Raw genomic sequence first — 27,602 nt, 5'->3', positions numbered from 1 at the left:
AATTTTGCATGGGTGAAAGTGGCCAGATCACCGACTCAACAAGCCTACCATTTTGGGGATTTTTCTGATTGATGAAAGCTGGAAACTCTCAGCTACACAAGATGAAATTCACTCCTTCCCCGAAGTAGGGTAAGTAGATAAATTGCTATCTTAAGGGCTGATTTCGGGCTTGAACAATGTTGTTGCCACACCCTCTCTTGGCCCGAGAGGGGTTTAATCATAGTAAGACTATGATCTATTGTTCATTAGAGGAATCAGTGGTACTTAATGATTAGATGTAACTATAGGTGTAAAACAGTAATTTGGCCCAATTGTACTTACGAGTAATTTGTGAGAGGGTTATCGTACTGTTGATTGATTATATCCATGGACATAGAAAATAATCTGTAGTGCGAAGAGTGCAGCTATCGGTCTTTTCGTGGATTTTTCGATAGTTAACGATGGTGGATAATGTTAATTAAAGAGTTTAGTAAATTATTCACGTACCATGTGGAGCTTCAAGCTATAGGTCCATAAGGTCCCCTTGGTAGCTCAATGGATTCAAGTTAGAATCAATTTTTGGGTTAGTTTGAAATGTTCAAATTAACAAGAGGGAATTTTGATTATATATGATATAATTAAATTAATTCAATTATATATGATATAATTGAATATGATGTATTTGATACATTATTGTTTAATTGGAGGAACTAATATTTGAATATAATTCAAATATAATTTCTATGAATTAGATTCATAGTCATAAATTTAATATAATATGATTTATATTAAATGTCATAAAAAGAGAAAAAGAACTATGGTTTATGTCTGTATATGATGCAATATTAAACTATAGGTTATAAATATAATATGATAGTTAGTTATTGTATTTATTTATAATTTATTAATTATATGATAATTAAATTTCTTTTTCTCCAATAACCGATCTTAGTGGTGGTTACACAGTTTTATGAAAAATTGTGGGATAAAAGAAAATTGGATTTCAAAATCTCACACGACACAACGACTTTCATTATTAACTATCGAGTGACTACACGATAGTGTCGAGTTTTACAGTACGATAGTATCTTAAACTAAACGATCGAGCATTGAGTCTATGCGATAGACTTCCATCTTCTACACGATACTTCTGTCCATTACTCGATCATTCCTCCTTCATTCCAAAATAAGCTAGACCCACAACTTCTGGATTCTCACACTGAGAATACCAAGGTAATTATAGTGGTTGTGTCCGGATCTGTTCGAGGATCAAGTTGTTACTCTTTGCTATTCAAGGGAGTTCCAGTTACTTATTGTGTTCGAGTTTGTTCGAGGATATTCCTTGAAGAAGTGTTTCTTCAAAGGTATTGTCTCTCTAACCTTTGTGTTTTATTTAAGAAGCATGCTGTAATTTATGTTTAATGCATAATCCGTTAAGTATATGAACGTATGTGTTCTTTCATAATGCAGTTTGGACGTGTTGGATCGATATGGCAACCCTAGAGGGGGGTGAATAGGGTTTAATTAAACTTTTTTTTTTTTTTTTTAAAAATTAACCCAATTAAACTAATTAATACACTTTTTATAAATAATAAGAAAAATTCAATTTATGCAACAAATAAGATGACAAAAATGTGATAATTTAATTCTATCAAATTGTAGCAATAATAAGAAAACTAAAACACTAAATACAATAAATTGCTTAAATTAATTGCAAAAATAAAAAGGAAAGAGTTAGAGAAGAAGACACTGTAATTTTTATAGTGTGTTCGGTCAAACTCGACCTAACCCACTCCCCAAAGCACCTCTTCGGAATTTGAATAAAATTTTCCGATTCTTTCCATAGATTAGAGCCAACCGTTACAAACACCACCGCTCCTTTTATGGGTTCAAGAGCAAAACCCGATCCTTTCAACGGTTTAGGATCAAACCGTTACAAATGTTGGAATTTTTTTAAGAACACAAATACAACTCTCACTAGAGTGGATTTATAAGTTTAAGCACTCAATAAATTTATCCTCACAATACAAATACGACTCCTCAAGAATAAGATGAAAAAAAAAAAATGGGAACTTAGAGAGAGCAACAATGGAACTTTTGAGTTTTGGAGGATTATGAAAATGTAAAATTTGTTAGTTTAAATTTGGAGGTAATATTACATTCATTTTTCTTTTAATTCATTTTCTCTTTAAATTCATTCTCTTTAAAGTCAATCCAAAAATAAAAAACATACCATGTGTAAAAAACTAGCCGTTAGACATAAACATAAAATAATATTAAATTTATTTTCCTTTTAAATTTCTTTTAAATTTCAATTTTTTTTTAATTTTAAATCAATCCAAAAATTAAAAGTCCATCATATATTAATCTCTTAATGATCCACCATTCAACCAATATGCTGCCACATGTCTACATGCAAATGGTCTGGTTATGCCCATCATCCATCACGATATTTTCTCTATAGACTTGTTTCGGTCATATCGTCTTTGTTTTAGTTCCGATTTGAGTGATTCAAGAGGTGTTGGAATCGTTGTTCCGAACTCTACACTATGGACATATTAAAACACTAAGATTTTCAATAATTAAAAATTGAGTTTGTTATCATCAAAACATTGATTAATTAATTAATTAAAATTAATTTGAGATTAAGGGCCAAAAAGCCAACAGGATGATCCATGTCCGCTCATAGGTCCTTTCTAATTAGAGTTCCCTTAGTTTTAAAGGTACTTTGGAAATTTTTAAACCTAACAAATGCCCAAAGGTTCCTTCCTTAGACAAAGATAGACAATTGAAATCTAAGCCCTTAATGGTATGGTCTATCACTTCCATCTTGATATAAATTATGACTTTCAAAGTAGAATTTCAACTTTCTTTAGAAATTTTCTTCCTATTTTTTTTTTAAAAAAATATAAATATGCTAAAGTACAATTAGAAATAAATATATACTAAATATATAGTGAATACCTTTTTTTTTCACCTTTTTTTTTGCTTGATGATTCTTCAAGTTTTAAGGTACTTTTTACTCCTTTTTATGGTTATCTTTCCATAATTATCTTTCACTTATCAATATGTTAAAATAGTAATAAGCACTTCAGTCAATAAACTAAACACTTCAAGTTTATCAGTTATAGAGCTTATAACTTATAGACTTGAAGTAGTGAAGTCTATCGGTGATAAACTTATCACTGACACATTTCTATCATTGATAGACTTGAAATGCTGAAGTCTATCAGTGATAACCCTATCACTTATAGAATTCACCACTTTAAGTCTATTCGTGATAGAAACCTATTACTAACAGACTCTAATAAAAAAAACAAAAAACAAAAAACAACAGTGAAATTATGCATTTACTTACATTACATGAAAATAAATTTAACATCCATCAAGTATATGAGTGATAGAAACTTATCACTAATAGAATCTAATAATAATAATAATAATAATAATAATAATAATAATAATAATAATAATAATAATAATAATAAACCGTGAAACTATGTATTTACTTACATTTCATGAAAAAAAAAAAACAAATGATTCAACATTCTTCAAGCCTATGGAAATTTAAAGTACTCCATTCAAAAAACAAAAAGATAAATATATTTCTATCAACAATTTTAAGTCTATTCAAGTTTGAAGTACCCAAGCTTATTGAGGTTTAAGCCTATTGAAAAATAAAAAATAATAAAAAAAAAAATCTCAAAAAACAAAATAAAAAAGACAAATAAATTTCTATCAACATTTTTGAAGCATATTGAAGTTTAAAGTACATAAATAAAGAAAAAAAAAGGACAGAGATTTCTATCACCGATTTCATGCCTACTAAAGTTTGAGGTATCCCAAGCCTATTGAAGTAGATTTCTATCCCTTATAAATCTTAATCAACCTACACATAAAAATCTATAAATAATCACTCAAATAATAAGTAGAGAGAAGAAATAAATTCAATAAACTTATGCTACACTTTCTAAATCTAAAAAATAGACTGAAGAAATAATAAGCAGGATTAGACACCAGAGCTCACTAAACGAAAAGAGGTTGGCAAATGATCAACGACAAGTGCGCTCGAAGAATATCGTCGTCGATGACAGATGTTAAATGGAGACATTAGAGTTTTTTTCGATTCGCAGATGTTAGTGTTTTGGAAAATGTTGGAAACGAAGGTCGTCGTTTGAAGAAGATCGATGGGGTTAGGGTTTTTTTTTTAACAAAAAGAAGGAAGAAATTAAATGATCGTCAATCGATTGGCTAGGGATTTCTATCATTGAACGGCGAATTGACGATGGAATGGATGGATGCAAATCATCGATGGATGGAAAGGCCAATCGTTTATCGATTTTGGAAAGGTGAACCTGAATAATTGATGATGTAGTTTGATCGTGGAATCAAATTTGGGCTTATTAGATATCAATAGACATTTTAGTGTTTTTGTATGAGCTAGACTCAAATTTGACCATATTTATTATATTTTCTGGTTAAGCATAGAAAAAAAATCTTTACAAGACAATTACTTGGAATCCCCTTATTCAGGCTATCGCTGTACTAAAAAAGCAATATCTCCAGAGTTCTTAAAAAAAAATAAAAAAATAAAAAAAATTCCTAGTCCCACCCGAATTGTTCTCGAGTGAGATTACGACGACAAAGGAGCTTGCGATTTTTGGTACAGAATAAGTCGTGGGGTAATGTAACAAACGGAAAAAAGGAATTTTCTTTTAGAAAATCTTTATATATATATATATATATATATATATATATATTATTTCTTTTAATTTAAAAGATTTTGTCTATATTTGTTAAATAAAAGAATAAAAGAATATTTATCTTTCTATTTATTTATTTAGTTAAAATAGAAAAGCCTTTAGGGACCATGATTTTAAAGTAGGGTTTATTTATAAAGAACACTTAAACCCCTAACTCTACTCTTAAAAAGCTCTTGACGGCAAAGAGAAAAAAAAAAGTGGGATTTAAGTTTTGCTTTCAATTTGGCTACTGAAGTTTTTACTAAAAGGGATCCTGAATTCTAAATTCTTTTGTTAATTGTAATTTTTAATATTTTCTCTAAAAAATAAAATTTAGAAAAATTCTTACAAATAGAAAAATCTAAAAAATATTTAGAATTTATAGCAAAAAAAAAAAGTTTCAAAAGTTTTTGCTATAAGATGTAAATAATTTTAAATATTTTTTTATATCTAAAAAGGTCTCATAAGTTTTATTATGGTTGGACTTTTTTTTAAAATCAAAGTTTCTTCTTTTAGGGTCTTAATCATGATTTAAAGTGTTGAAAAGTGTGGGGGCTTCCTAGAATTTACAGCTTTAAATTTCTACAATTTAGGGACTGTTCTGGCATTGAAATTGGATTTTTTTGCACAAAAATTTACCAAACGATTTCAACATTAAATATTAACTTTAGTTCTTAGTTTTTCTTTAAAAAAAAAGTTGTTTTTGCACTATTTTACAGTAGTTTAAATGGGTTTTATAAATCTGATTTTTGAGTTTAAAAGTGTCCATTCTTTAATTACCAGAATTTTCAGTGTTGTTTTTGGGTTTGGAAGTCCTATTTTTCAAAACTCATTATGCAGAAAATTATTTTAAGGGTGAATAATTGAGTAGATAAAACTGGTTATATTGGGATTAGTTTTGGATTCGTGAAGACATGATGTTGGTTTTTAATTAGTAAGTTTGGATATATTTAGGCTTTTAGAAAGTTGACATTCAAGCATTTGAATTTGAGATTTTGGAGTGAGATCATGAGATTGGTAACTGAGGTAAATAGTTTTCACATCCTTTCCAAAATATAAATTTTGACGGTTGTGGTTTGATGAACTTTAAAATATATTTGAAAGGACGTTTGAACCATTTGAAATTGTTTACATGCCTTAAATGATTTTCCTTTTAGAAAGCATGTTTTATGTGATTTGAGATTTGATTGAAAGTACTTTGTATATTTCTCGTTGATTTTATAAAATAAAAGTATATGAATGTTTTGGTGATTGAAAATGTTTTGACTGATCTTGAATTGGAAGTGTTACTGTTTTGGTTTTGATTGCTTCTAAATAGTTTTGAATGTTTTGAATGATTTGATTTGACAAGGTTTGCTACTAAAATTGATAATTGAAACTACCTATTGTGTTTTAAATGCTTATGACTAATATGATTAGGGCTATATAGATATGCCAACTTTGTGTTCTGGGGATTGTATGATAATTTATTGTAGCCAATTTGGAATTGATGATTTTCTATTCTGACTGAGACTTATTTGTGAGAAGGTACAATTTTGTGGTTTCACATTATTCAGAATGAAGAGTCATATGTGTGTTGCACTCACATGACTTCATACTTAAGTAATTTTTGTTCTGATAGGTTGCTAATCAATATCTCTGTTGTTAATTCTACTGTTTTGATCGATTGATATTCGATGTTTCTAACTGATGTTACCGGAAGGTACCAATTTTTGCTGGGCTACACTTACTATACATATTTCCTATTCTGTATTTGAAACTTCTGAATGAATGAAAGTTGTTTGATTTGAAAAGTATGGATTGATTGAATATTTTGTTCGATTGAAAATATTGACAAGTATTAAAAAATTCGTATTTTAGAAATATATGAATATTCTGTTTATTAAAGTCCTAAAAGCTTACTTGAATGTTTATGTTTTGTTTCAAGACTATTTGAATGTAAGACAAGACTTTGACTGAATAAAAAAAATGTTTGTTTGAAAGTTAAAATTTCCATGTTTCAATACGTTTTGTTTTTCTAAATGTATTGTGAACTTGATATGAAAGTTGCTTATTGAGTATTTTTGTATTCATCTTTATTGTTTCAAAATATTTTTTAGATGAAAGTGCAAGTGATAGTTTTGATAGTGAATGAAGAATTAGTGTTCTGGCATAGCTCAAGAAGCTAATTCATGACTTAGGAGTATAGGCTTCTGTTGAATCTTTGATGGTCATAATTGTTCTTAGTTGTTAGTCTTAGTGATTTCTAATTATTTCTTCTTTATTGAATTTCTAATTATTTTGGCTTAATGTTGCCTACATCCACGGGAAGGAGAGAGATCTTTATCGAGAGCTAAGTCACAGATTCTTTCTTATACAGATTTCAAATTTCTCTTGAAGCTATTGTAATTGTGTACTACGAAAATTTGTAAATGATGAGTACTTATACTATTTTTTTGATACAAGTAGTTACAATAACATACTGTAAAAGTTAAAGAAATGTGAAATAGTTCTTGAATGTTGAATGTTTGAGCTTATATTCTTCAAATCTCCACCTTAAGCTCAACATGCAAGCTCTTCTCCTTCTGGATTTAACATGTCTTCACCCTTTTTCAGGAAGCTGAAACCCGATCTGATCAAGACAGTTTGCTAGCTTGAGTTTGCTCACAGGTTTGGTAAGCATGTCGGCTGCGTTTTTTGTGGTATGAACTTTAAGCACCTCGACCTCTCGTTTCTCTATTCTGTCTCTTACAAAATGATACTTAATGTCTATTTGTTTGGTCGTTGAATGATACTGAGAGTTTTTGGATAGGTGAATGGCACTTTGGTTATCACAGTAGATTTTTACTACTGTTTGATTAATACCAAAGTCCTTCATCAATCCCTTTAACTATAGTGCTTCTTTTTTTGCTTCTGATAAAGCCATGTACTCTGCTTCTATGGTTGATAATGCTGTAATTGACTGTAAATTTTCTTTCCAACACAACAAATTAGGACCAAATAAGAATAGATAACCTGTTAATGATCTTCTTTTGTCTTGGTCACCTACAAATTTGAATCAACATATCCATATAGCTCTAAATTTGATTCATTAGTACTTTGATATGTTAATTTTGTCTGTTTAGACCAAATTAGATATCTTAAAATCTATTTTGTTGCTTCCCAGTGTCTTTTCCCAAGGTTAGACATGTATCTACTGACTAGACTAGTGCTGTATGATAGGTCTGGTATAGTAGATATCATCAAGTACATTAGACTCCCTACTATTTGATTATATAGAATTGATTGCATTTGAGTCAAATGTTCTATGTCTGTTTCTTTTGGTGAGTTTTCTGAGGAAAGTTTAAAATGACTAGCAATAGGTATAGTGATTGGTTTTGCATTAGACATATTAAATCTGTTAATTACTTTTTCACAGTAGCTTAACTGGCTAATGGTTAGAGTTGAGGAAGTTCTGTCCCTTTGAATTTCAATCCCAAGGATCTTTCTAGATTGAGCCAAGTCCTTCATGTCAAATTCTCTCTTTAAGAGATTTTTGACATGAATTAAATCCTCCTTAGATTTCCCTGCTAGTAGCATATCATCAACATAAAGTAGTAGATAGACTTTGTCCTTATAGGTAGATGAATTAATATAAGAACAAATATCATAGAAACTTCTTTTAAATCCAATACTCTCTATATAATCATTAAACCTTCTATACCAGCATCTAGGGGATTGTTTTAGACCATATACAGACTTATTTAGGAGACAACATAGGTCTTCCTTTCCTCTTTCTTCAAACCTTTTAGGTTGAACCATATAGATAACCTCATCTAAGTTTCCGTGAAGGAAAGCAGTTTTAACATCTAATTGATCTAGTTCAAGGTTGTACTGAGCAACTAGAGATAAAAGTAGTCTAATAGAGGTTTGTTTTATTACTGGTGAAAAAAATTTCAGAATAATCTATGCCTTCCCTCTGTGTAAACCCTTTAGCCACTAACCTTTCCTTGTACCTAGGCTTTTCTTCTTTGATAGAACCCTCCTTTAGTTTATATATCCATTTAGAGGCTATAGGTTTGCATCCTTTAGGAAGATGGGCTAGGGTTCAAGTATTATTGACAGTGAGTGACTCCATTTCTTCACACATGGCTTGAATCCAAGACCTAGCATTAGGGCAGTTTACTGCCTCTTCAAAAGTGGCTGGTTTTTCATCATTAGGAGCTATTATTGCATTTAGAACTAGGTTCATGTAGTTAGTTTCAGTATACCTAGCTGGAGGAACTATCACTCTTCTTTGTCTATCCCTAGCCAAAGAATACTGACTTAAATCAGGTACAACTTCAGTATTCCCTGTATTCTCATTTGAGATATCCTCTTCTTCTTCTTCTGATTCAATAGGAGGGTTATGGTTAGTGGAAAAAACTTTAGGTGTCTTCACCTCAATCCTAGCAGTATTAGGGCTATTAGAAACTTCATAAGTTGTCTTTTCTTTTTGCATAAACATCTCTTTTTCTCTGAAAGTGACATCTCTGCTTATGACAAACCTTTTCTCAATAGGATTCCACATCTTAAATCCTTTGACACCTTCAGAAAACCCAACAAACATACACTTTACTGCCCTAGATTTTAATTTTCTCTGATTTTGGTGAATATAGCCAACACATCCAAATACCATTAGATTTTCTAGGTTAGGTGAATGTGTGGTCCATTTTTCTTTAGGAGTTAAAAAGTATAGGGAGGAATGTGGATACCTATTTCAGGTGTACACAGTATAGCTTGTAACCTCAGCCCAATATTTTTCACTAAGGATTGCATCTGATAGAAGACATCTAACCTTTTCCATGATTATTCTATTTAGTCTTTCAGCTACTCCATTCTGTTAAGAAGTGAATTTAACAGTCCTATTTCTTTGTTAAACTCTTCATTACAAAATTCCAGTCTATTATCAGTTCTTAGGTATTTAATTTCTTTAGAAGTTTGCTTCTCTATCATGAGTTTCCATTCCTTAAACCTATCAAACACGTGGTCTTTAGTTTTAGGAAGTAGACTCAACTTTTCCTAGAGAAGTCATCAGTAAAAAAAGGTAAATACTTTGAGCCACTTAGGCTGGGTGTAGGAGCTGGACCCGATAGGTAAAAGTGTATATAGTCTAGGATAACTTTTGTGGTGTGTTGTGCTTTAGTGAAGCTTTGCCTTGTGGCTTTCCCTAAAACACAGTGTTCACAAAAGGTTAGATTTTCTGAGAGACCTTTAGGTAGAGTCCCTTGTTTAGATAGGACTTCTAGGCCTTTAGTACTAATGTGAGATAATCTTTTGTGCCACACATCAACCTCTGTGATCTCATTTGTGGTGGTAACATATGCCCTTGTCATCATTTCAACTCCTTTGACCATAAATAAGTCATTTATCTTTTCCCCAACTACTATCACCTTAGAATCCTTTAGCACCTCAAGGGTTACTCCTTTACCCCTGTACTCACACCTAATTACATCTATCATACCTAAGGAGATTAGATTTCTCTCAAGTAATGGAACATATCTCACATTCCTAAAAAGTTTAATAGTTCCATCCTTAAGTTTCATGGAAACAGAGCTAATGCCTTCTATCTTACAGCCTTAGTTGTTTCCCATATACACCATTTCTCCTGAACCAAGGTCTTATTGAGGTCAAGTGGTAGCTGCATCCAGAATCTAGGACCCAATCATGTTTTTCTAGAGGATTTACATGATTGGATTTGTCTAAAGTTGAGGCTAAAGCATTTGAGTGGATAAAGGATCCTTCTACAACAGATGCTTCAAGCTGTTTGCCTTTTGAATCCTTTTCTTTCTCTTGATTCTTTCTTTTTAAGATAAAATAGTCCTTAATTAGATGTCCTTTCTTCTTGTAATACTTACATTTTATTTTCTATTTTGATTTATTATCTTCCGAGTTGTGAGGTTTTCTGTCCTTTGAATGATTTTATTTGAAGTTTCCTTTAGCAAATAGACCTTTACCACTAGGATGATCCTTTCTATTAATCTGTAATTCTAGCTCTTTGGTTTTTAGGGCTGAGATTATAGTATTTGTGCTTATACTATAATTCAGCAACAATTATAGTATTTGTGCTTATACTATTAGTCTTTAGGTCTTTGAGCATTTTTTATTTCTTTATAGGGTTCAAGCAAGGAGTTTAGAAGCACATAGGCTTCATTTTCATCACTAAGTTTTTCTCCTAGAGTTTTAAATTCAGCAACAATTTTCTTGAACTCATCTAAGTTATCAGTTAAAGTTTTAGATGAATCCATTTTAAATGTGAAGAACTTCTCCCTAAAATACATTTTACAAGGAAGATCTTTAGTAGCATATAACTCTTCTAGTTTAGTCCATATCCTATATGCAGCTTCTTGATCTAAAACTTATCTAAGAACACTGTGACTAAGGTTTAGAACCAACGTACCATAGGCTGCCAGCTCTCAGTCTTCTTTTTCTTGGGCTGTCACAGTGGCAGGGAGTGTTGATGGGTCAAGGAGGGCTCTGTGTTGATGGGTCAAAAAAATTGATATTTGAAACTACCTGTTGTGTTTTAGATGCTTATGACTAATATGATTGGGGCTATCTAGATATGCCAACTTTGTGTTCTGGGGATTGTATGATAATTTATTATAGCCAATTTGGAATTGATGGTTTTCTATTCTGACTGAGGCTTATTTGTGAGAAGGTATAATTTTGTGGTTTGACATTATTCAGAATGAAGAGTCATATGTGTGTTGCACTCACATGACTTCATACTTAAATAATTTTTGTTTTGATAGGTTGCTAACCAATATTTTTGTTGTTTTTGGTCGGTTGTTAATTCTATTGTTTTGATCGATTGATATTCGATGTTTCTAACTGATGTTACCGGAAGGTACCAATTTTTGCTGGGCTACACTGACTATACAGTTTTCCTATTTTGTATTTGGAACTTCTGAATGAATGAAAGTTGTTTGACTTGAATAGTATGGATTGATTGAAAATTTTGTTCGATTGAAAGTATTGACCAATTGAAAGTTTGATTCGTATTTTAGAAATATATGAATATTCTGTTTCTTAAAGTCCTAAAAGCTTACTTGAATGTTTAGGTTTTGTTTCAAGACTATTTGAAAGTAAGACAAGACTTTGACTGAATAAAAAAAAATGTTTGTTAGAAATTTAAAACTTCCATGTTTCAATATGTTTTATTTTTCTAAATGTATTGTGAACTTGATGTGGAAGTTGCTTATTGAGTATTTTTGTACTCATCTTTGTTGTTTCAAAATATTTTTTAGATGAAAGTGCAAGTGATAATTTTGATAGTGAATGAAGAATTAGTGTTCTGGCATAGCTCAAGAAGCTAACTCATGACTTAGGAGTATAGGCTAGGCTTCTGTTGAATCTTTGATGGTCATAATTGTTCTTAGTTGTTAGTCTGAGTGATTTCTAATTATTTCTTCTTTATTGAATTTTGGCTTGTGGTCTCAAGCCATAATATGAAGTTGTTCTCTAGTTTTAGTTCTGTTTTTTGTATTTTTGTTATAATAGCTATATTGGAAAATACGGACGATTATAGGTAATATGCTAAAGATGTAGCAACAAAGGTCAGAGAATTTGGAAAGTTTATGGCTAAGTGTTTTCCATTTTATACATTTCATGCATTAGATTTTTTTTTTCAAAGAAAGTGATGCATTAGAATTTTAGCAAAATTGTTCAATTTCCATTATTATATAACAATTAAAATTGTAATTATTTGTTTATTAGAAGAAATTGTAACAACTTTTTTAAATAAGAAAATTGTAAAATTTTAGGAAGTAATTAAATAACGTACATAAATTTGTTTGTTTTTTTATTTTGCAAAGGATACACACATTTATTTTTGAGGAGGCGTCCATACATGATTTTAAATGTATAATGGTATATTTGCAATTTATTAATAATTAAAAGGATAAAATGGTCCAAAAATATATATTTTAAAAATCATGACCTTTTAATAGATTATAGATAGATTATAGATTATAGATAAAGTAGCTTAGTACTTTCTTGGAAAAATTTGTAGTGCTAATATTAGCTCCATTTATTATTCAACATGTCATTAAATGATTTATTGCATGAACCTCGTGTAATTTTTAAAAGTTTCGTATGTAGCATTAGTATGGAAATTTTTTCATCTTAGGATAGTACAAAAAATTTTCTCGTAACACGTGTCTTTATTTCCCATCACATGTTGCCTTCTAGTACTCCACAAAGAATCGAAGCGGAGGGACAACCAAGCCATTAGAGATCGTTAGCTTGTGAAATTGTCCAAAATAACCCTGTTTACTTTTCATATTTAGAAAATAGCACGCTTTCTGAATACTCGTTTGAATGGTTTTTCTTGAGCCTTCTCGAGCGAGATCGAGCCCGAGATTGTGTTAGTTTTTTGAACGTTTGAATATCAAATTCGATTGATGGGAAATGAATTTTACAAATATGGAATTTTACAAATATGCCCTCAGTAATAACAATATTATTATATTATTATAATATTCCATTTTTTAAGAAACCTTACAATTGGCTTGCTCAACAAGTTTTTTAAACAAGTCACCCAAAACTTTTCTTAGTGTTTGAAAGTCCTCAAACCCTCACATCTCATCTTTTTGCATATAATCAAGAAAAGCAAGGTATATATATTGATATAGTCTTTTGTAAATGTACTTTAGTTGTTATTTACATGTTGTTGAGCCCAATAGTTTATGTTTTCGTGGTTGTTTAAGTAATCTTGGTGGAAATTCAATAATCTCGGCCGCAATTGAGTTTATTTATCCTAGATTTAGTGTAAGGTTTGAAATCTCAGGCGAGATATTTATATAGATGCACCAGATTATTGAATTTTGTACTTGTGTATGATTTTTTTTAGGGATGCCTCATATATAATAGTTTGTTTTGCGGGTGAATGGAAGGAGGATGAGAAAGAATATGTAAAAGTCAGTTGAAAGGGTTGATTGTCAACATCAAAATAAAATATGAAGTGTTTTTACGAGAAATATATAGAATCAGTGGGACAAATTCTGTTGAGCTTGAATTGATTATAAGATGTTTGTACAATGTTAGACCGAATGTATCTGCCTTTGTGATTAGTAATAAAAAATATTTTCATTTTTTCTTAATTGGTGAGATGTGTCTCAAGTGGCTCTTTTATTATCGAAGTTACCAGTAGTAGTCCATAAATCTAGGAGTACGCTACCGTTGTATCCAATTCAAATAGCCCAAAATGTTCCATCATTCACATTTGAACTTGAGTTTATTCCTGAATAGAATATGAGTTCCAATAAGGTGCAAGCATTAAGTCCATTAAATAATAATGTATGCCTGTTAGATTTGAAAGACGATACAGATGGGTTGTTCAATAGGGAATATGTGAACCAAACTGAGGTTGTTGTTAACGATGAGTCTATATATGAAGTGGACATGTTAATGAATTCTGATGTCGACGTTAGTGTGGAGGATATAGATATATCTGAAGTGGTTGTTAATATTGATCATGTGGACTCGATGAAGAACCAAAACCCAATGACCACAGAGGTAGAATCAATGTTGAATGTAGAATCAAGGGTTGATAGAGGATTGTTTGATGATAGTAACCCAATGACTAACAATAAGCAGTGTATGGATTCAGTAGCAAGTGATGAACCCTGTGCCAACCATAACAAGAGGAAACGTATTGAAAAATTAATGGCAAGCACCATTTTCGTTTCACCTGAGTCTATATAAAAGATGTCCAGGCTGGTAATATGTTTTTAAGCAAAAAAGATTTGGCTAGGAAACCGTTTGTCTTTGCCATTAGGAAGAACTTCCATTATCGTGTCAATAGATCTACTAGGAAATTATATATTTTAAGATGCGTAGAACCGATTTTCCAATGGAAGGTTGGGGCCATTAAAATGAAAGACTCTAAAAATGTTCAAAATTATTAAATATGTTAGCACACACACATATAAAAAAATATTAAGAAAATAGGATCATAAACAAGGTAAGAGTTGGGTCATAGTTGAACTGATTAAGTTAAAATACCAGGATGTTAGTCACGATTTTAAACCAAGGGAGATCATTCAAGACTTTCGCAAGGAGTACGGGATGGACATTAGTTACGAGAGGGCATGGCAAGCCAGGGAAGCTATGTTGTCCTTAACGAGAGGATCCCCTAGAGATTCATTTCGTTTGTTACCACGGTATGGAGAAGCGTTGAAGATTTCCAATCCTAGTACCCAATATGAGTTGGAGGCTGATCCTAATGGGTATTTTAAGTACGTGTATATGGCACTTGGGGATGCGATAAGAGGTTTTCTTAACTGCATCAGGCTAGTCATTGTGGTTGATGCTGCACACATGAAAGGGAAGTATAAGTGTATTATGCTCGTAGCAATATCAATTGATGCTAATAAGCAAATATACCCATTTATTTTATTTTATTTTGGGGATAAGGAAAATGATGATTTGTGGACGTGGTTCATGAGAAAGTTGCAAGCAACCATTGTTATGGTTAATGGGTTAGTGTTCGTATCCGATCGACACAAAAGCATTGCAAAGTCCATTGCTACAGTTTTTCCTGATGCATTCCATGTACTTTGTATCCATCATTTGAGCTTGAACTTGACAACGAAGTTCAACAATGATAACATGTGTGCAAACTTCATGTTAGCAGCTAAGACATGTTGGGAGTCCGTCTTCCAATACTATTAGTGTTGGAACATACCATCGTGCGTAGCGGAAGTGACCAGGATCCATAAGCACTCTAATTCATTAATTTTGGCAGAAAAGAAAACACGCTTCAACAGAAATAAATGGGTTTCATGACATACATTTGAAGAACTTTCTCTAAGCTCGAATACAGTTGCAAATCTCCTCTGAATCTTGTTATAAACCCCAAGATCTTCCCTATTATCCTCTTGGTGCTCTAGATTGAGTAGTGGTACTCAAAATAAATTTAAATTAAGGGAATTTGGAGACTAACTCACAGCAGCAACCCAATGTGAAGAACACCCTTCTTCTACGAATTTTTCAGAGAAATTCTATCGGTTGCATTCACTTCAAAACACTCCAATCTCTTCAATATATTACAGACATTCATGCAAAGAGATTTGTTGCATGAGATGCAATTCATGCTTGGAGTTAATGAGGTTTGAAGAGTGGGTTGTTTGTGAGCTACTTCATGAAGATAATGGAGAAAACTAATTTTTCATTTTGTGTTTTTTTCTTTCTTTTTCAATTTTGATTTCATAAATCAATTCTGTTAATAAAATTGAAAATATTATTAATTTTACAAAATTAAATTTTCTTAATAAAATAAACAAATAATTATTTAAACAATTTAAATAATTCTAATTAATTTAATATCAAATATTAAATTAATTTTTACATAATTCCATCTTTAAATATTTAAATCATATTTAAATATTATTTCTCCAATTTTATTTAATTCTAATTTGAACACTTCAAATTAACTTATCACGCTATTTTAGAGTTAATTCATTTACGAGCTAGTAGGGGGACCTCGCGAACCTACAAATCATGGGCTCCAACGATCTGAGATTAATCGGCTAAACTCATTAGACCGATCTAACCCTCATTCGTTCACTAATGGGTGATTCCACTAAAGCCCATAGCTGAACTTCCCTCACTGTAGATATATTATATCCACTCGATATAACCATGATTAGTAAGTTAACCCTTCACAGGCTGTCTCTTATACACATCTAGATGTGTATAAGAGACAGGTCTTAAACAGTAAACAACGTTATAAAGTAAGAGTGACTGGTTTCGTGGTCCGATCTTGCACAAAACTTATTTGCACAGGACACCCCCATTCCTCATGTCCCAACATGAACGAATTAGGATCACTTCGTTTGTAGCACTTTACAACTCTTTGTAACAACTACAGAGTAGGCCATATCCAATAGTGTTACCAAAATCTGTCTCTTATACACATCTAGATGTGTATAAGAGACAGCTACAGAGTAGGCCATATCCAATAGTGTTACCAGAATAAGGCACCCAACCTTATTCATATACTATAGATCATTTTGACTATTTACTCGAACTTGATCCACTTGCATGTCTCCACATAAAGTTCAAGTACTCATGTAGTAGCTGTCTCTTATACACATCTAGATGTGTATAAGAGACAGGTCTTAAACAGTAAACAACGTTATAAAGTAAGAGTGACTGGTTTCGTGGTCCGATCTTGCACAAAACTTATTTGCACAGGACACCCCCATTCCTCATGTCCCAACATGAACGAATTAGGATCACTTCGTTTGTAGCACTTTACAACTCTTTGTAACAACTACAGAGTAGGCCATATCCAATAGTGTTACCAGAATAAGGCACCCAACCTTATTCATATACTATAGATCATTTTGACTATTTACTCGAACTTGATCCACTTGCATGTCTCCACATAAAGTTCAAGTACTCATGTAGTAGTGAAGGGACTTTGGTTTATTGGATTTCTAGAAAAATAATATATTCAATAACAACTTTATTGAATTTTCAGAATAAGTTCTACTGTTTACAAACCACGAGTTTTAGGACATAAAACCCAACAATTAGAAAAAGTTGGCTCCCTACAATGGTGTTAAAAAATATCTTACCAATGTCGGGTTGTTAAGGTAGGCTTGGGTATACCAAAAGGGAATGAGGTATGATCAGATGATCACTAATATTGCGGAGTATATAATGCGGTATTGAAGGATGCTCGATTCCTTTTGGTGGCTGCACTGTTGGATCATATTAGAAGTCTTCATGAGGAATGGTTTTTTGAGCTCAGGACATTAGCATCAAGGTGGGAATCAATTTTGTTAGACCATGGGGAAAAGCTTATGAAACTTGCATATATCATTTTTAGAACATATATTGTGCGACTGATCGATCACCACGAGTTTGAGATTATAGACGATCATCTTAAACCTTGGGTTAATTTGAATGAGAAGACTTGCATGTGTGTTGAGTTTGATTACTATGAGATCCCCTATTCACATGCTCTTGCCGTTTGTCAGGTTAGGAGTATTGATCCATATAGTTTATGCTCAAGTGCATATACAGTTATGAACTGGCTGACTAGTTATGCAGAGCCTATATTTCTTGTTTGTCATGCATTAGAGTGGAAGACATCACCTGGGTTTGTTGATAGAATAGTCTTACCTCCTAGGGTTGTTGGAACAGTTGGTTGTCATCCTATTATATGAATCCCATTAAACGGTGAAGTACAGAAATAGATTCACAAGTGTACTCGATGTCGCAACGTTGGACACAATCGAAAGACATGTCGAGCTTAGATTGTAGGGAACGATTAGAATCTTTTATTATTCATTTGAAGTATGTAAATAATTTCTATTCAGTTTCGTTTGGACTATGAATGGTTAGAGTCATTTGTTAAAGTGATATGCGTTATTTTTTTCACTCTCGGTCAATCTTGGGAAAAATTGACATCAAGAATGAAAATATAATATAAATCTTGGGTCATCTCGGGACAAAATTCCCCAGAAATTGAAAACAGACGGTTCTAATGTTAAACTCTTGGGCAATCTCGGTGCAAAGTTACACTGAGATTTAAGTTAGAAATGTTAGAATGTTTAAAACTCTACCCCAATATTTTTATCAGAATGGTTAGTTTCTTTAAATCTCAGGCACTCTCGGGACAATATTACCCTGACATTTAGGATAAAATAGTGAAAATGTGGAGATTTTTTCTTTAAATTTTGAATTACATTAATTATGAAAGTACGTACATAAACAATTTCAAGAAGGCTCTATTGGCCTACAATTATATAGTCAATTGACGACAAAAGGGGAACCTGCCTAAGAGTATCTAAGGGGGATTGAGTTACATCATATTCAAAAAACTTAGTACAAAATATACCAATTGTGTTCGGTGTACTTTTTAATGAAATACTGAACCTTCAACAAGAATTGTTGAAGAACCTAATACCTCAACAAAAGTTGTTGAAGTTGGTTCATCTAATAGGTCACATCCACCTCAAATGTTGAGGGAACATCGACGTAATGGGAGGGTTGCAAACCCACCTATTTGTTATATGAGTTTAACAAAAATCCTAGTTATTGCAGCTGACGGAGATGTTGAGGATCCATTGTCTTACAAGAAGGCAATGGAAGATGTTGACAAAGATGAGTGGATCAAAGCTATGGATCTCGAAATGGAGTCTATGTATTTCAATTTTGTTTGGGATCTTATAGATCAACCTGATGGGGCTAAACCTATAGGTTACAAGTGGATCTATAAGAGAAAATGGGGTGCTGACGGGAAGATGCAAACCTTGAAGGCTAGACTTGTGGGAAAGGGTTATACCCACATTGAGAGAGTCAACTATAAGGAGACTTTCACACCTGTCGCTATGTTGAAGTCTAACTGGATCCTCCTGTTAATTGCCTCATTTTATGACTATGAGATTTGGTAAATGGACGTCAAGACTGTTTTTTTCTGAATGACAATCTTGAGGATACCATTTATATGGAGTAGCTTGAGAGATTCATAACCCAAGGTTAAGAGCAAAAGATTTGCAAGCTTAATCGATCCATTTGTGAATTGAAGCAATCTTCTCCACCTGGAATATAAGATTTGACGCTGCAATCAAATCTTATGGCTTTGATCAAAATTTTGATGATCCTTGTGTATACAAGAGAATCATCAACAGTTCAGTATCTTTTCTAGGGCTATATGTAGACGATATACTACTCATTAGAAATGATGTAGGCATGCTAACTAAAATTAAAAATTTACTAGCGACCCAATTCCAAATGAAATATTTGGGAGAGACGTAGTTTGTTTTGGGCATTTAGATCTTTAGAGATCGAAAGAATAAATCAATAGCACTATCTTAGGCATCGTATATTGACAAGATGTTTGTCAAGTTTTTGATCCAGAACTCCAAGAGAGGTTTACTCCCTTTCAGCATGCAGTTATTTTGTCTAAGGAACAATGTCCTAAGACACCTTAAAAAGATGAGGAAATGAGATGGATCCCTTATGCATTAGTTGTTGGTAGTCTGACTATGTGATGTTATGTACTAGACCCGATATTTGTTATGCAGTGGGGATAGTCAGTAGATATCAGTCTAATCTAGGATATGATCATTGGAATTCCATTAAGAATATCATCAAGTATCTTCGAAGAACGAATGACTACATGCTTATGTATGGTTCTAAGGATTTTAGTCTTATAGGATACATAGACTCTGATTTCCAGGCTGATAAGGATTTTAAGAAGTCTATATCAAGATTAGTGTTCACTCTTAATGAAAGGGAAGTAGTCTGGAGGATCACCAAATAGGGGTGCATTACTAACTCCACTATGAAGGCTAAGTACGTAGCGGCTTGTGAAGCTACTAAAGAAGCTGTGTGGCTCAAGAAATTTCTGACTGATCTAGAAGTGGTTCCAGGTATGTCAAAGCTATCACCATTTATTGTGATAATAGTGATGCTGTAGCTAATTCCAGAGAGCTTAGGAGTCATAAGCACGGGAAGCATATAGAGCAGAAGTATCATCTCATTTGAGAGATGGTGCATTGAGTGGACGTAATTATCAAGCAGATAGTTTCGGAGCACAACATTGCTGATCTATTTACAAAGGTTCTCACAGCTAAGGTGTTTGATGGTCACCTGCAGAGTATGAGTGTACAGGATAGGCCACATCTAGTTGATAACGGGCAGAAATGCACGTTATTTCAGTGCTAAGTTATTAAACAATGCAGGTTTGCGTTGATAAAAATATACAAGATTGCGTCCAAAAGCATTAAGTTCACAATATTGCGGTCGCATACGTCAATCGCATTAAAATAGTTAACTTATGTATTTTTGAGCAGAATATATGTTGTCGCAAGGCGAAAAATGCGATCCAAAGAAATAAACGGCCGAGCTCATCAAGAGATTGCGTTAATGCAAGGCGCATCAAAAGATTGTGTTACCGAAAAACTATGCGGTGATATGCGCTCGCAAATATCTGCTCAAGAAGGTTGCCGCATAGAGCCGGCGTAACTTGGTGGGCACATTTAGGTGAAAAGCACAGAAGATCACTCTGGTTAGCTCGAGAGAGAACCAGAAGGCGTGGAAAAACAAAGAGAGGGTCGACTCTCGCGAGAGTGAGGTTATCTTTTGAGCAGAGTAGAGAAGAACAGTGTAAAAGCCTTGGGAAGCAACAGATTGCTACCAGGTTCTTTATTCTTATTTCGTATTGTTATTCTGTATTTCAATTCTATATCTATAAAATGGAACTTGCTTATCTACATCTGTTCACTCTCTTAAAAGCACGCATGAGTAGCTAAATTTATCGAATGGGTTGAGAACAACTTAGCTAACATGACCTAGGATTTTCATTGGTGTCATTCGTCATCGCATAAACAAGAATAGAGGTTTATGTGTAGGCCCTATGGACTTATCGCATGCATTCTAAATGAGAGATGATTTGCTATTGTATGTGTGTTGCATGATCGCATAACATGAACGCACCTCGCATATTCATCGCATCTTCTGTTAACTCTTTTCTTAACTCTGCCGCATACACTTTTTTTTTTACCAAAACTTGTTGCACAATGCATTTCTCATTACTGCATAAAATAACGCATCAAGTTTTTGACGCTGTTGCCGGGGATCAAACCCGGGTCACCTGTGTGACAGGTGGGAATACTTACCACTATACTACAATGACAATCATTTAACATTGATCAATTTAGTAAATTTCATTTGTATCTTTCCTTGACTTTATTCTAAATTTCGTTATTGCATCGCATTTTAGTTTTGAAAATTTTATCACCGCATCCTCTTTGGTTACCGCAATCATTTAACATTGATCAATTTAGTAAGTCACCGCATGATTTCTCTTTGCCAATTATGATTTCAATGATGAAACACATGCTCTATTTTTTTCGTACACACTAGAGTGAACTTAATTTTAGGACAGTCACCTCATGAAATATTTCTAGAAGTTAGTGGTCTGCTAGTTTTCTTTCAAATTGACCCTTTATGAAACTTCCTAAGAACATCGCATGACTTCTTTCAATCTTTTAGCAATGAGGACATTACCGCATTTTAAATTTGGGGGTGCGGTATTCATTTTCGACCTTGCTATTTTTAGCCTTGATTATTTATTAAAAAAAAAAAATCATAACGTTGCGATCGAATCCTACTCGTAGTTGGATGTCCGCATGACACACGTGGGGGCAAGCCAAAACGAAGGTAGAAATCGTGATCAACGCATAAATAAATGACCACAATTCTGATACCAAATGGGCATGAGTTTAGTCTGAGAAAGAACACCTTGCTCGGAGTTGGATGTCCGCATGACATATGTGAGGACAAGCCAAGACGAAGGCGAGGCACTTGGATCAGCGCAAAGTCAGAGAAAATAATAATAATAATAATAATGTCTAAAATACGCATGGATAAAAAATCATTTAACACCTCAGTGATAAAGTTTTTTTTGAAATAAATCATGCGATATCCTAGAATCTAGTAAAGTCTTTTTGAAGGTTAAACTTGCGGTCCCTAAATTTTAGAAATATTTTAAGAAGAGATCTGAATAAAAATTTAGGAAATTTTTAGTGTATAGGATTTGAATAAGGCATCCTTGAGAAATCTAGGAAAAGTGATTGCGGTCGACTTTCTAAAGAAAATCTTTAGCTTATACTTGAGGACAAGCATTGTTTAAATTTGGGGGTGTAATAACGGGCAGAAATGCACGTTATTTCAGTGCTAAGTTATTAAACAATGCAGGTTTGCGTTGATAAAAATATACAAGATTGCGTCCAAAAGCATTAAGTTCACAATATTGAGGTCACATGCGTCAATCGCATTAAAACAGTTTAACTTATGTATTTTTTTGCAGAATATACGTTGACGGAAGGCAGAAAATGCGATCCAAAGAAATCAATGGCCGAGCGCATCAAGAGATTGCGTTAACGCAAGGCGCATCAAAAGATTGCGTTACCGCAAGGCTATGCGGTGATTTACGCTCGCAAATATCTGCTCAAGAAGGTTGCCGCATAGAGCCGGTGCAACTTTGTGGGCGCATCTGGGTGAAAAGCATAATAAATCATGATGGGACAGAAAGCTGATGACGGTCGATTCTGAATTAAGTTGACAAGCCGTTAACCATCTACTGTAGCAAGTACACTTAACTTTTCGGTGACAAATGTTCGGCGTTTCAGACAGAGAATTAATGCCATCCCATCATGCAATCATGAGAGAGAAGAAGCCTTTCAACCCGAAGCTTTATAAATACCAGAGGTCACCTTCTGTAAAGGAGTTCAGCTAGTTAGACAGTGGGAGAGTTAGACAGTTAGATAATTTTCTTAGCCTTGTTCATAGTTTTTATTTTACTTAAAAGGCGGAGCGAGAGAAGGGAAGAAATGCTGGAAGATCGCTTTGATCAGCTTGAGAGAGAACCCAGAAGGCGTGGAAAAGCAGAGAGAGGGTTGACTCTCATGAGAGCGATATTATCTTTTGATTAGAGTAGAGAAGAACAGTGTAAGCCTTGGGAAGCAACAAATTGCTACCAGACTCTTTATTCTTATTCCGCATTCTTATTCTGTATTTCAATTCTATATATATATAAAATGGAACTTTCTTATCTACATTTGTTCATTCTCTTAAAAGCACGCATGAGTAGCTAAATTTATCGAATGGGTTGAGAACAATTTAGCTAACATGACCTAGGATTTTCATTGCATGCAATCATCTTGTCTTATGTTGCGCTTAACACCCCTTTAGAGCTACTCGAGAGAGAGTCTAAAGAAAGATCCTAAGACTTTAGAGAGCTAGGTTAGAATCTAGACTCGAGAGAGCAAGATTAGATCTGCATAAGCAAGAGATAGGGACTTAGAGAGAAGCTCTGTTTGCCAACATGCATCACATGCACCGTAGAGATAGGTTATGGTATTATGCAGTCGCCTTGTATGTGTGTGTGTCATTCGTCATCGCATTGAAAATAATAGAGGTTTACGTGTAGGCTCTATAGACTTATTGCATATATCGCATGCGTTCAAAAACTAGAAGCCATAGCATTTTCGTTGAGAGATGATTTGTTATTGTATGTGTATTGCATGATCGCATAACATGAATGCAATCCTAGGAAGTGTTAGCTGAACCCCTTCTCAAACCGTTCCCCGCATATTCATCGCATCTTCCGTAGTGTTAACTCTTTTCTTAACTCCACCGCATACACTTTTTTTACCACAAACAACAACCCAACAACTCTTGATTTATTGGTTACCACAAAGGCATCTTAGAAATTATTACCACATATTGTTTTCCTTAGTACCTGAGTTTGACCCTGGACTTACCAAGAATCTTAGTAGGATTTATATTTGGATTCTTCTGAGAAAACATGTTGCACAACACATTTTCCATCACCGCAATTTCCTTTCATTTTTTCACTGCATAAAATAACGCATCACTAGTCTAGGGAAAGTGGAAGATTTTGTACTTGGCGCGTATTATGTAACACCTGAACCTTCAATGGATTCTTTTGGCAGAGAGAAAATAAAAAGTCAATACTTGGAAGGAAAAGATACTTAAGTACCTAAAACTATACCTTGGAAGAAGTAGAAGTACTTAAGAAAAATTCTAAATATTTGACACATACTAGGGTAGGATTGAACATGATGGACATATACCAAGGGAACTTTGGACACATAGAAAGTGTTTTGTAAGATGTTTGGGGTCAAATGAAAACCTGAGAAAAGAACTGGTTGTGTTGGAAGGATACGTTGAACTATGTATCAACAAGTGAGGAAATTAGGGTTGAACACATAAGGAAAGATTGATGGGTGCATAGGGGATTAAAGGGAGAGGTTGGCTAAATGTTGGACTAAATAAGACACCACAAGTGGAGGAAACCCTAAAGAGGTAAGGGTTGGATGCATAGATGGAAGCTTGGATGCATAGATGGCCATGTAGGCGTATAGATGGCCGTATGCTTGGAGGAATGTAAGGTAAAGAGGATACATGACTATGACTTTGAGTATGAAAGGAAGCTATGCTTTGAAAAGAAGATAGAAACCAAGGAAGAAGGAAGAAGAGGAAAGATGGACGCACAGGGGTTAGGGTTGGCGCATAGAGGGCCTTATGGATTCCATTTTTAGGTCTATGAGGAGTAAGATGGAAGCACAAGATAAACCCTTAGGAAAGAGTTACACCAAGGAAACTCAAGAACCCTAGTTGGGCGCATACCTTGGAGGAGAAGTGTAGGTTGGGTGCATACTCTAGTTATGAGCCAAAAGAAGAAGTTATGCTATGAAATTAGAGGCAAGATAAGAGTATAGATAGGGGACCATGTGTTAACCACCTCATGGGTGCATAGGAGGAGCTTGTTGAACACATATAAGGTGGTTGATGAAGCAACCATGCGCTCAACATAGCTAACATGCATTGATTTGAACAAACTTGGGGAGCAATGTTGCATTGATAAAAAAGTGGGGTACGTGGCTCAACCAAGGGAAGTCTTGGCCAAGCCAAGGATGAGGTGGTCGCATAGTAAGACATGCAAAAGGTCAGAATGACATCTCAAAAGTAGTTATGCGTTGGCCTATGCATGGTGAAGACATTTATGATTTGCATGCAAGGAGTAGATGTCAAGGGGGATGCGTTGGACCTTGCATGAGGTTGACACATACACTTACCATGCAATTGAGGTGTCATGCATTGAAGCATAGGAGGGATGACAAGAATCCCTTTGGGATGCCTATAAGTACTTGAGGAGATTCCATTTCATTTCACACTCAAAATATCTTCAAGAAGACTTAGAAAGAGAGGACGTTGGAGAGAATTAAGGAGCTCAAGGAGAGGGGATGCATTAATGGAAGGCTATTATGCATTGATTAAGCTTGCCTTGCATTGAAGAAGAGTTCCATATGCCAATCAGTCTGTAGAAAAGCTATCCCTTGCAACCACAACTGTTCTAGTTTGTCTTAGGGTGTGGATTAACGTCTGTTGGAGTTGGTAAGATAGAAAAAAGGCCAAAAAGAAATTTTAAAATTGTTTTAGCCCTAGAATATATAATCCTATGTTAATTCTAGGATTAACATAGGTTCATAATCAGGAAGGAACTAGGGAAGCGAGAAAAGCTCATGAAAGAGAAACTTATGTGGGTGAACCGTGAGTGGTTTTATTTTCAAATGTTTTTGTTGTACCTATATGTTAGGATATATATATGTATGGTTTGGTAGGTTGGAATGATTAGAAAAGGTGTCCTCTCATATTTAAAATACTGATTTTCCGTTGTTTTGCATGAATGACTATGTAACCTTACTTTTGCTTGATAACATGCTTATAAGGATTTGTCTAGAAACTGAAATTATACCCTGAGTAATTGTTAGCGTGTCTCGAGCACATCTAATGGGATGTTATTGACATTTTCACATTCAACGGTGATATTGGATACTGGGATTGTTTCCTCGCATGTGTGTCTTAGGTTAGACTGGACTACCCATGATCATGCCTATATTATCTCAGCTATCAGGCTGGGATGGTTACATCTTATTTGTTGACATTGTTTGTGTTTATTTCCTGTGAAGTTATTTCAAAATGAATTACTAAAAGAAAAACTTAGTTTCTTTAAACCCTTACCACTCATTGAGCTTTTAGCTTATGTTTTCCAATGTTTTGTTTCCCCCTTCCTAGGTAGCGGAAGAGCACATTCTGGAAGTGCCACTCGAGGTTAGGATCTGCCACTCTAGCATAGTGAAACCCTGAATCCTACTACAATAGAAAGTTATTAGGCTTAAAAAAGAATAAAAAATATGTTTGTAAACCTACTTAGTATAGATAGTTGAAATTAGTCAGATTAACTTTGAAACTAGACACATTTGTGTTATAACAATTATCTAGTGTCCGAGTGGACAATAGATATCACAAAAAGTGGTGTCTGCCATCTTCACAACTCCTTTTGGGCTTAAGGAGTAAGAACGAGAGGGGGTGTGACATATTATGCCCTAGTTTACTATTTTGTGTACTTGTATATTAGTATGAGTTTTATAATGTACACCTCACTAGCTTTAGGACAAGTGAGAGATTGTTGGGGTTGATGCCCTAAATCTCATGGGTCTTGTAGTTTGTAATTGTAACGTACAAATGATTTATTTATTTAATAAAATATGAGATATTTTATTAGACATTTAGTAGCATTAACCCACAAAACCAATAAACTAACACCTGAGGTTATCTTATATAGCTTAAACATGTATGTAGAGACATACAGATGGATCATATTTAAGTGATAATCTAAATGGTCTATAGTAGATGGATAAACCTAGGTACCTTATCCTCGTGACACTACGAATACGACTCGCTTTGTAGATGTGACAATTGCTATAAAGTGCTACAAATGATCTGATCCTGATCACCATGTAGAAGATGTGAGTGAGGGTGTTCTATATAAAGGGATTTGTATAAGACCGGATCATGAAATGACTAGTCTCATTATATAGCACCGTTAATAATAGAGACTCACATCTCACTAACATGACCATAGGTGACATGATCTAAATCCTGAATGAGTTGTGAACTTTTGCCTATGAATATGATCCTTTAATTTGTATGGGTGAGAGTGGCCAGATTACTGACTCAATAAGCCTACTATTTTAGGGATTCGTCTGATTGGGGAGTTGAGAACACAGCTACACAAGACGAAATTCACTCATTCCCTAATGTCGGGGTAAGTAGATAAATTGCTCCATTAAGGGTTGATTCTGGGGCTTGAACAATGTGGCGCCACACCCTCTCTTAACCTTAGGGGGTTTGATCATAATTGAACTATGACTTATTGTTCATTAGAGGAACCAGTAGTACTTAAGAAGTTAGATGTAACTACAGAGGCAAAACGATAATTTTGGCCCAGTTATATTTATGAGCAATTTGTGAAGGGTCATCGCACTATTG

Source organism: Benincasa hispida, chromosome 11 (genome assembly GCF_009727055.1).
Source record: "Benincasa hispida cultivar B227 chromosome 11, ASM972705v1, whole genome shotgun sequence".
Lineage (NCBI taxonomy): Eukaryota > Viridiplantae > Streptophyta > Magnoliopsida > Cucurbitales > Cucurbitaceae > Benincasa > Benincasa hispida.
Note: the sequence above shows the minus strand (reverse complement) of the source record.